Source organism: Molossus molossus, unplaced genomic scaffold, assembly GCF_014108415.1.
Source record: "Molossus molossus isolate mMolMol1 unplaced genomic scaffold, mMolMol1.p scaffold_m16_p_13, whole genome shotgun sequence".
Classification (NCBI taxonomy): domain Eukaryota; kingdom Metazoa; phylum Chordata; class Mammalia; order Chiroptera; family Molossidae; genus Molossus; species Molossus molossus.
In genome coordinates this window covers 43,232,334-43,242,760 of record NW_023425348.1, presented here as the reverse complement: position 1 = coordinate 43,242,760, position 10,427 = coordinate 43,232,334, and the positions used below count along the sequence as shown (strand labels likewise).

General features: G+C 53.9%; 1 long non-coding RNA gene across 1 annotated transcript in view; it reads right to left on the bottom strand.

Annotated features, from left to right (window-relative positions):
* Positions 1–5,329: 5,329 nt before the first annotated feature.
* Positions 5,330–10,427, bottom strand: part of LOC118627790 — an 8,558-nt gene continuing 3,460 nt past the window's right edge. The window contains exons 2-3 of the long non-coding RNA XR_004959221.1: positions 7,873–8,161; positions 5,330–6,277 (exon numbers count right to left, since the gene is read on the bottom strand). This is a non-coding gene — a long non-coding RNA (uncharacterized LOC118627790). The remainder of the gene's footprint in view (positions 6,278–7,872; positions 8,162–10,427) is intronic.

The window sequence follows — 10,427 nt, the reverse complement described above, 5'->3', positions numbered from 1 at the left end:
GCAACCCCAGCATGTGCCCTGGCCTGGAATGGAACCTGGACCTCTCAGTCCCCGAGGTGATGCTCAATCCACTGAGCCACACCGGCTGGGCATCCTTCCCGCTTCTGATGGCAAAGCGCCCTCCTCTTCTACCTCTCCTACTTTCTGAGGTTCTGGTACCCTGCCAGAAGGGGACCCTGAGCCTCAGTTTCCTCCTCTGTCATGCCTAAGCCCCAGGGATGGCGTAAGGCCCAAAATGAGAGGGAAAGAGCAGAAGGGTGTTCCAGGTGGGGTAAGGGGCGTAAGCGATGGCCCGGAGGCTGGAAAGTACCCGGTGTGATGCGGGGGGAGACAACAAGAAGTCTGTCGGCCAGGAACAATGTAGAAAGGCTGCCTCACTTGTCCTTCAGTTGGTGAAAAACACAAAAGACTCTGCTGCCTGCATCACAGCTCAGAAGATGCCTCCCACGCCCCCCTGGGGAGCCCGGGGCAGAAAAGCCCAGCGTGACTTCCAGCCACAGGGCTAGCAGCGAGCAGGCGCACATTTTCCTGACGCCGTTGGCTGCACTCAAGTCTGGGTGTGGTGGACTGAGCTGAGAGAGCGAGGTGGTTGGGGTCCAGAGGGAGGGCTTTTGTTTCTTGCTTGGTGGTTAAGTGAGCAAAACATGCAGAAGGTTGGGGAGAAGAAAGTGCAAAAGGAACGGAAGACTTAACTACCATTTGTGGAGTAGCTACTGTTTCCCAGAAGCACTTTGTGAATTTCTGCTCAGCTCACAACCTCCCAGAGAAACAGGAGTTAGGAGGATCATCTCATTTCATTGAACCCAAAATTAGCTCAGAGAGGAGGACACATCTGTCCATTAACACACAGCCAGTGGGTGAGAGAGCTACCATTTGAACCCCGTTCCATCGTCCTGAAGCAATGCTTTTCTGTAATGCCAAGTTGCCCTAGAGAAAAGAGAGAAAGAGAAGGAGGGCAAGACAGAGAGAAGCCCAGCAGAGGGAGAGAGTCACACAGGGAGGAAAATAAAGAAGCAAAAATAAAAAACAAGAGTGGAAAGATCGTGAGGTCACAGCTAAGTCCTGGAGCCAGTCCTTGGGGAGTGGCCGAGGGCGGGGACAGCTGGAGACAGGCTCACCAAACCTGGAGCCAAGAACCGAGCTTGGCCCGAGACCTAGTGGAAAAGCTCTCACCTCCAGATACTGCAGAGGGGAAGCTGGCATGGGGGCAGCAGGGTCTGCCTGGGAGGAAGGGAGCGGACCTGCTGGCCAGGGGCTGCCAGGCAAGGCTCTTCGCACATCATTCAGCTCAAGTAACCAGGAGCCGCTCCGGCTGGCGGGCTTTGCTCCTGGACGTGCAGCGCGGCAGGCTCCGAGGCAGGAGGGAGGGATGATGGTCAGCCCTCCTGGATGGAAGGCCGGTCGTCCTTAGAACAAACCCCTTAATGTGGCCTGTAAGTAGGGTGGCTGTATAGTTTATCGCCCAAACAGGGACATCAGACTCTAACGGTTAGAGAGTGAGCAGGGACAACAGGCATGCATGGATAGGTATGGCCCCCAACCTCTAAGGCCCTACCTGGTCGCCTGGCCTGTTCTGTGCTTCCCCCATACTGGCCTTCCTGTGCAGACTGCAGGGCCATCGGCAACATCTCTTCACACCCCTTCATTGTTCCTCCTCACCCTCAAGCCACGCCAGTGTTCTTGTGAAGTCATTCAAGACATCGCGTGCTTTTCCTCCACTGCAGGGGTCACAATCACAATAGCAAAAGAAATTCTTAATTGTGTGTTTGATTGTTTTACAGTCTGTCTTTCTTCATACGGGTAGGGCTGGGTCTGACTTGCCCGCTATTGTATCCAGAACAGCCAGCCAGTGGCCCCAATGCATAAATAAATCAACCAAATAAATACATGTAGAACCCCATAGCTGTGGGCCACCCTTGTATTTTATTTTTATTCTTTCCTATGCAAGGAATGGAAGGAGCTAGTCTTAAAGAAAAGAACCTCCTGTGAACCAAAGAACCGTATGTGTAGCCGATGGACATAGACAACACTGCTTGGGGTGGGGGTGGGGCAAGATAGGGAAGGGGGTGTCTGGTGAGAGGGGAGAAACATCTGTAAAAAAAAATTAATTAATTAATTATTTTTAAAAAAAGAAAAGAACCTCCTGGGTACTGTGTGCACTTCTGGTTTCTTCACGGGCTCTGAGCTCCTGCAGGGAGACTGCATTTCTGCCTCTTCTCTTCCCCAGTCCCTGTACTAGTCTCTCTGGTTCACTGCCACACCCCAGCTCCTAGAGCAGTCCCTGTACTAGCTGTGGCCTGAAGGAGGGGCTCAAGTTAGACTTACTGATGACTGATCACGTGGTGAATATCCTCGTAGTGGATCACAGAAAGTGTCAACTGGTAGGAACCTGAGAGACCATGAGATAAAATATAAATGCTGAGCCCAGGCCCTGGGTACTGTAGATACAAAAAATATTAGTGCCTTTTCTTTTATTTATTTTTTGTTAATCTTCTCCCGAGGATATTTTTCCACTGATATTTTTAAATAGAGTGGAAGGGAGGGATGGCAAGAAGGAGAGGAATCGATCGGCCCGAACAGCTGGGGATCGAACCTGCAACCCAGGCAGGTGCCCATGCCTGGAAACCAAGCCCACAACCATTCAGTCCGTGGGCCAACACTGTAACTGCTGAGCCAAACCAGCCAGGTCTAGTGTTCCCTCTTTTGGAGGTCATCTCATCTAACCAACTACCTTTTTAATAAAAATTTTTTTAAGTGCACCATTCAGTGAATTTTAGTATTTCACAAAATTGTGCAGCCATTATTACTATCTATTTCCAGAGCATTTTCCTCAACCTCCCACCCCAAAAGAAACCCTATACCCAATAGCAGTCAAGACTCTTTTTCTCCTCCTCTCAGCCCCTAGAAACCACTGGTTTTTTTTTTTTTTTTCATCCTCACGCAAGGACATTTTTCTATTTTTTGTACAGGTAGAGTGGGAGGGAGAGAGAGTAAGAGAGAGAGAGAGAAACATCGATGTGAAAGGGACACATCGAGTGGCTGCCACCCGCACGACCAACCAGGGCCGGGGACAAACTGCAACCGAGGTACGTGCCCTTAGCGGGAACTGAACCCGGGTCTCTCCGGACTGCAGGCCTACGCTCTAACCGCTGAGCCAAACCGGCCAGGGCTGGCTTCTTTCTTTCTTTTTTTTTTTTTAAATTGATTGATTGATTGATTGATTGATTGATTGATTGATTTTAGAAAGAGAGGAAGGGGGTGAAGAGAGAGAGAGAAACATTAATTTGTTATTCCACTCCTCCGTGCATTGTTTGGTTGCTTATTGTATGTGCCCTGACTGGAGAGCGAACCTGCAACCTTGGCATATCAGGATGATGCTCTAACCAACTGAGCTTCCCAGCCAGCGCTGACCATCTGATTTTAAAGATAGGGAAACTGATGCCCAGAGAAGGCAATGCCTTTTCTAATGTCACATTGTCAGCCAGGGGTAGAGCCAGGGGTAGAGCCAGGGCTGAGCTCAGGCCTCCTGACACCCACTCTTCTCAGTTGGGCTGCAGGATCGAGCTACTTAGCGAAGGCCTGTTAAACCCAGTCCAACAGGTAAGATAAGCTGTACCTTGCCCACCCTTCATTGTCCAGAGCCTGCCCTTGCCCAGAACGTTGCTGGGGGCTCTTGAGGCACAGGAGACACACCTAAAAATCATTTCCAACTTATACCTCGCTTCCCACCATAGCCAGAGTCCTTTCAAAACTGGGGATGCCTTTCCCCCAAGTGTCTACATGTCCTCCTCTCACTTTCTTCAGCACCCCCAAAGGTCCCCTTCTCAGGGAGGCCTGCCCAGACCACCCTATTTAAAAGTGCAAACAGGCCCCACCCTGCGGGCATGAGTCCTCCCTCCAGGTGGACTTTTCCTCTGTAGCACTTACCATCACCCATGGGATGTTCCGTATCCTGCGCGTCTTCATCTGCTTACTGCCTCCCCCACTATTAGAATGTCAGCTCCTTAAGGGCAGGGATTTCTGCCTGCTTTGGTTGAATGAACGTATGACTAAATGAACGGTTAGCTGTCATTGCATTTTATTCTGATCAGCAGTAGCCAGGAGAGGAGTTTTTATGCCTGTTTCACACACATGTCTCAGTCCCCTCAGGCTGCTATGACAAAATACCATAGACTGGGTGGCTTAAACCACAGACATTTATTTCCCACAGTTCCAAAGGCTGAGAAGTCCAAGGTCAAGGCGCTGGCAGATTCGTTCGTGGTGAGAGCCCGCTTCCCAGCTTGCGGAGGGCCGCCACCTCGCTGTGTGTCACGGACCTCTGTGCAGAGAGACCGGGGGTCTCGCCTCCTCTTCTCATAACAACACTAAGCCATTGTGGCGGCCCCACCCTCCTGACCCACCTAAACCTAATACCCCCAAGTGTCATCACAATGGAAAGTAGGGCTCAACATATAAATCTGGGGGGAGACACAACACATGGTAAACTGGGATCCAAAGAGGCCGTCTGGGAACCAGAAGCAGGCCACTATTGTCCCCTCCCTCTTGGAGCTGCCAGGGAGCCTGGAGTGGGTCCAGATGGGCCTGGGGAAGCAGGGGCCAGACCACCTGGGTTGCCATTGTTTGTAGGAGCTCAGAAGGCAGAGTCAGCCAATGAGTCCAGCCTCTACTTCCTCCTGCAGTAATTCAGCAGCTTCCACATTCCATGCCTCAGCCAAAATGGGAAAAGAAAGAGAAGAAAAAAGACAGTGCTCTTTTTAAAACGACCTTAGCTCTGTGTGTGCGCGAGCTCCAACACGGCCCTAGCTCTGTGTGTGCGCGAGCTCCAACACGGCCCTAGGTCTGTGCGTGCGCGAGCTCCAACACGGCCCTAGCTCTGTGCGTGCGCGAGCTCCAACACGGCCCTACGTCTGTGCGTGCGCGAGCTCCAACACGGCCCTAGGTCTGTGCGTGCGCGAGCTCCAACACGGCCCTAGGTCTGTGCGTGCGCGAGCTCCAACACGGCCCTAGCTCTGTGCGTGCGCGAGCTCCAACACGGCCCTAGGTCTGTGCGTGCGCGAGCTCCAACACGGCCCTAGGTCTGTGCGTGCGCGAGCTCCAACACGGCCCTAGGTCTGTGCGTGCGCGAGCTCCAACACGGCCCTACGTCTGTGCGTGCGCGAGCTCCAACACGGCCCTAGGTCTGTGTGTGCGCGAGCTCCAACACGGCCCTAGGTCTGTGCGTGCGCGAGCTCCAACACGGCCCTAGCTCTGTGCGTGCGCGAGCTCCAACACGGCCCTAGGTCTGTGCGTGCGCGAGCTCCAACACGGCCCTAGCTCTGTGTGTGCGCGAGCTCCAACACGGCCCTACGTCTGTGCGTGCGCGAGCTCCAACACGGCCCTAGCTCTGTGTGTGCGCGAGCTCCAACACGGCCCTAGCTCTGTGTGGGTGCGAGCTCCAACACGGCCTTAGCTCTGTGTGGGTGCGAGCTCCAACACGGCCTTAGCTCTGTGTGTGCGCGAGCTCCAACATGGCAATTGCTCTTCATGTTGTCAGGGGCCCCGAAGCAACATTACCGACACTTCACACGGTGGGCTGGGCACAGGGTCCACCCACCTGCCAGGCTTGGTGAGCCCATGGGCAGGCAATGGCTCCATCGAGAAGCTGGGGCCCGACCCCCTGAGCCAGGATGAAGCCAGGCACTGAGCAGGCAGGGGCCACCCCCAGGTAATAGCCCAGTAGAGTACCCCGCTGTCTTCCAGAGGTCTTAAAGATCCACCTCCCATGGGATCTATGGCAGCCCTGAGACACAGGGGACGAATACTCTTATCTGTGTCTTTCCACAGTGGAGCAGAGCGCAGAGTGGTATGTGCCCTTCCCAGGGTCACACAGGTAGGGAGCAATGGTCTTGGAGAGCTTGAATCCTGCCCTGTGATTCTAAATTCTACGGTTCGGTGAAGAGGAGAAGGCGTGGTCCTTGCCCAAGAGAAGCCAACAGATTGGCATAGGCTGAGGGGAAACCACTCGGTCAAGTCCAAGTCTTCACTGTACAGTGGGAGCAACGGAGAGGGCAGGGACCGGCCTAAGGTCACACGGTCAGTCCACAGGCCAGGCAGGGCTGGATGTGGGCTCCGGACTCACTCCGGGCCAGTAGAATTTCCTACCATATCCCGCACTTACTTAAACAGTTTCGTTGGAGCGGAAGCTCTGCTGTTCTGAAAGAGACGCCAGGCCTCTCCAGAATCCGGTCTAGGGCTGTCTTCCAGGATCTGCGCTCAAGGCTCATTCCTCAGGGAACAGCTGTTGGCAAAAGAAGGGGAGGTATTGATTATGGCTGGGGCTGGGGGAGTGTGGCTGAGGCCCAGGGGGAGAGAGGGGTGGGGAAGGGCCGTGGAAGTTTCTCTGAGAAACAAACCAAAAGCATATTTATTTTTGCTGTTGCATATCTCTACTTTCCAATTGTTCTGCAGTTATGCAATTCATTTTTCATATTTGAAAGTGATAAACTGCTTAATTGGGACTTGTCTGGGAATCCAGGCTGTCTCAGTCCTGACTGGCTGGTTGAACTTGGTCAGATCCCCACCTCTGTCCCTTTCTTGGAAACGCCAGTCATCAGCTCGCCCTGTGAGAAGTGAATGAATGGAAAGGCTCCGAGTACAGCTCTCCAGCCTGGTCATCAGAGATGTTAACCGTCCAAAGAAAGACACAGCGACTCAGGCGTGAGACGTCCAGAGAAAAGCCAAGGTTCAGAGAAGCCCACTTGGGCCGTGTGCATGTCCAACACTGTCCAGAAGGTAGGAACTGTCTGAGGTACGCATCTATCCCAGTCCCCACAGAGTGTCTCTCTGCCAGGAGTGGAGATGGTTTATCAGACTTCACAAGGGCTGCGAAAAACCCTCTGCACTAGCCCTCCTCGCCCCTTTGCTCAGGCTCCAGCCCACCAGGCAGCAGCTTCCCAGAGATTCGGCTCCCAGGAGAGAAAGGGGGAGGTAGGCGGGGGTGGGGGATGGGGTGGGGACAAGAGCACTCCTGCCAATGGAAAGGGAGATTGTCCTGTGTCGGTTATAAGAGTGTTGGGAGGAGGCGTCGATCTTGAGTGACATGGGTAGGGTCAGCCTGTGTGACCTCTCTGGCTGTCTTGAGAAAGGCCAATGTCAGAACCTGCCAAATGAGAGCCAGACTCCAGGCTGGTCAATCACCCAGGACCTGCCATCCAGTGAAAGGGTTAAATGATTTCAGTATGAGTACAGCAGTTAGAACAGTGCCTGCCATAGAATAAGAAGTCCATAGAAATTGCTGAGTGACGGGTAGCTGCGGCCCATCTAGACAGCAGGGTGGCGTGGCGGGCCCACAGGGAGGGTGCCTTGATCTCAGCAGCCACCCAGCTGCAGCCCAGGCTCTGGGAGGGACTGTCTCTGCCCCCTGTGGTCACCGAGGGGGCACCTCGCTGACTGTTCTGAAACTCAGCGTCCCTTTCTGGCCTTCCCCTCTCAGCTCTCCTCTGATGTCCAGGCATGAACGAGGGAGCATGGCTCTCCATCCCCGAATTCTCTCCCACCACCCGCCACTCACCTCCCGCCGGCAATGGGCTACAACTCAGACGCAGGGAATTCCAGGTCAGCCTGGGGCCCTGTAATTCTAGGGCAGGGCTGGAAGGCCCTCAGGGTATGCTTTGCTTGCTCCTCCCTCCTCCAATGCACACATGGGGAAACTGAGGCCCAAAGAGAGAAAGAGACCCCCTTCCATCCTCCAGCTCCAGTTTGCATAGCCAGGGAGCCCATGGCTGGGTGGGGCTGGCCCAGGCCTGGGCTTTCTCCCAGCCTCCTCTGCTCTGTGGGGGTCCCCAGAGGCTGCTCCAGAGACTATGCTCCCCTACTTTTGTGGCCATACCTCACCTGGTCTTTGTTTGCATCATCCTCGGTGGCTCTGTCTGGGATAATTCTTGAAGCAGGGCCAGCCCCTGGGGACGAGGCAGCTAACGTGCTTCAGATGTCCAGGCCAAGCTGCCTCGAGGCAGGCAAATGCTCAGATGCTCACGCTGATTGCTGACGCCTGGCCAGTGGTGGTGGCACAGGGAGGACACCTACTCTTCCCTTCTCAGGTCACCTAACTCCCGGCTTGGGGGCAGCAGGTGCCAGTGTCTCACCCCAGAAACCCCGGCCAGGGAGGCTACTTCAAGGAAATCTGAAAAAGAAAAAATCAGGAAAAGCTGGAGAACAAATGCATTTCGATCATTTGGGAACTTATTTCTGTTTCTTTCAAAACCACCCTGGGTCCAGAGCTGGTCTTTCCACTGAGGTCTCAGCAGGGAGGGAGGAAAGAACGGGGCAAGCCGCTTGTTGATGGCCAGCTCTGTGCATGCTCTGGGCTGGACACAAACGTCATCCTTCTCCAACCTCCACTAGAACCCTGCAAGGTTAAGACTGTCCTCATCCACTTCACAGATAAGGAAAAGAAGGTCCAGAGAGGTGAGGTGACTTGTCCCAGGCCACACTGCCCCTGAGCGGCCAAACTAGGGGTCCAACGCACACCTGTCAGAGCCTATACTCTACCCCACACCAAACTGGGACGTTCCCAGAAGACCAAAATGGTTTACTGTGGTCTCAAATGTGCACGAACGGTGAGGACCTGCGTGCTCCCCGGGCTTTCAGACACTGAGGCTGCCTCTGCAGCTAGTCAGCTGCACTGCTCGATCCCTGTGTTGACAAGGTCACAGATTTCACATTTACAAAATGGGGTCATCTCAAATTCAGGTGAAGTAATACTATGATATATCATCGCCTCCTCAGCTATGCCTGGCACACATTCTAGGAACCAGACCCTCTGCTGGGGGCTTACTGTTGGTTAGCTGTTAAGAGCTTAGATTCCATAGCTCTGCCACTTGCTAGCTGTGTGACCCTGGGCAAGTTACTTTACCTCTCTGTGCCTTCATTTCCTCATCTGTGAAATGAAGGTAATGTTAGTTCCTACCGTATAGAGTTATGAAGTTAAATCAGTTATATTGGTAAAGGGCTTAGAAGGATGCCTGGCACAGGGCACACACCCAGCACGTTAGCTGACACTGGGCTCACTCAACCTTCTCCGATGGGTGTTGTACTTTCTCCTGAAGCACATGTGTGGAAACTGAGGTGATGCAGTACAGTGATTCTCAGGTTTAGTGTGCAGTGGGATCACCTAGAGAGTTCATTAAAATATGAGGGCTAGGTCCACTCCCAGCATTTCTGGCTCCTGAGTCTGGGCTGGGTCTGAGAATCTGCATTTCTAGTATATTCCCAGGTGAGGCTGCTACTGGCGGTCCAGTGACCACACTTTGAGAAACAGTGCCCCGTAGACCTGAGTGTGGCCCCTTCTGCCAGGTTAACTAGGAGGACCAGTAGTAGCAGAAGCTCAATCAATAACTTGGCATGGCCCTGGCCAGTTTGGTTCAGTCGTTAGAACACTGGCCCGCAGACCGGAGAGTTCCGGGTTCAGTTCCCGCTAAGGGCACGTACCTCAGTTGCAATTTATCCCTGGCCCTGGCTGGGGTCGTGCGGGTGGCAACCAGTCGATGTGTCTCTCTTGCATCGATCTCTCTCTCTCTCTTCCTCCCTCCCTCCCTCCCTCCCTCCCTCCCTCCCGCTCTACCTGAGGATAAATGCAAAAGTGTCCTCGGGTGAGGATAAAAATAATAAAAATTTGCCATGTGAGTGAGTCAGGACAGAGAGCAAAAAGAGTGTCAGACCAGGAGCCCTGGGGTCCTAGTCCTAAATTTGCTCCCAACTCTCTGGGGGACTTGACCAAGTCATCTTTCTCTTGCAGCCTTGGTTTTCTCCTCTGTAAAGCAGGGGTGAGGATTATCCCGCCTTACGATGGGGATCTGTGAGGACGGGACAGGGCCTAGCACAGCTCTGATGCCCACAGTGGAATGATGAGGGGAGGGTCTCGGTGGGAGGTGTCAGGCGCCGTGCTCATGACCATCTTTCACCGCGTCCCTCTCCTCCAGCACTGAGGGCTGGAGCTCACTGCCTCTGCTTCTTTCTTGAACCTGAGTTCGGAAGATCAAGGCCACACTGTCCCCCACACCCCGTGGCTCTCTGCAGAGGGCAGCGGGCTTGCCGTGGCCACAGGCTGCATAAAGGAGCCTGTGTTCCGGCTGCTCACCTCCCACTGTGTGCCCGGTGGTTTTCTATTTCAGTTGCTGTAAAAATATCACCTTTGATCTCAGCTTGTGGCTCTTAAAAAAAGAAGAAACCACCAACAGGCTGGGTTTTCATTTTTCCTGCCCCTCCTCCCCTCACCTCCAGCTCCCTGCTCTTCTCGCCTCCTCTCCATTCTCTCCTGCTCATCCTCTCCTCCCTGGAGCCCCAGCATCCTAGCCGGACAGAGCCCCTGCGGAATAGCTCATCCCTCCACATGCCTCCCCCAAGCCCCCACAAGGACCGTGTGCAGGGGCAGGATAAATGTGGGGGGT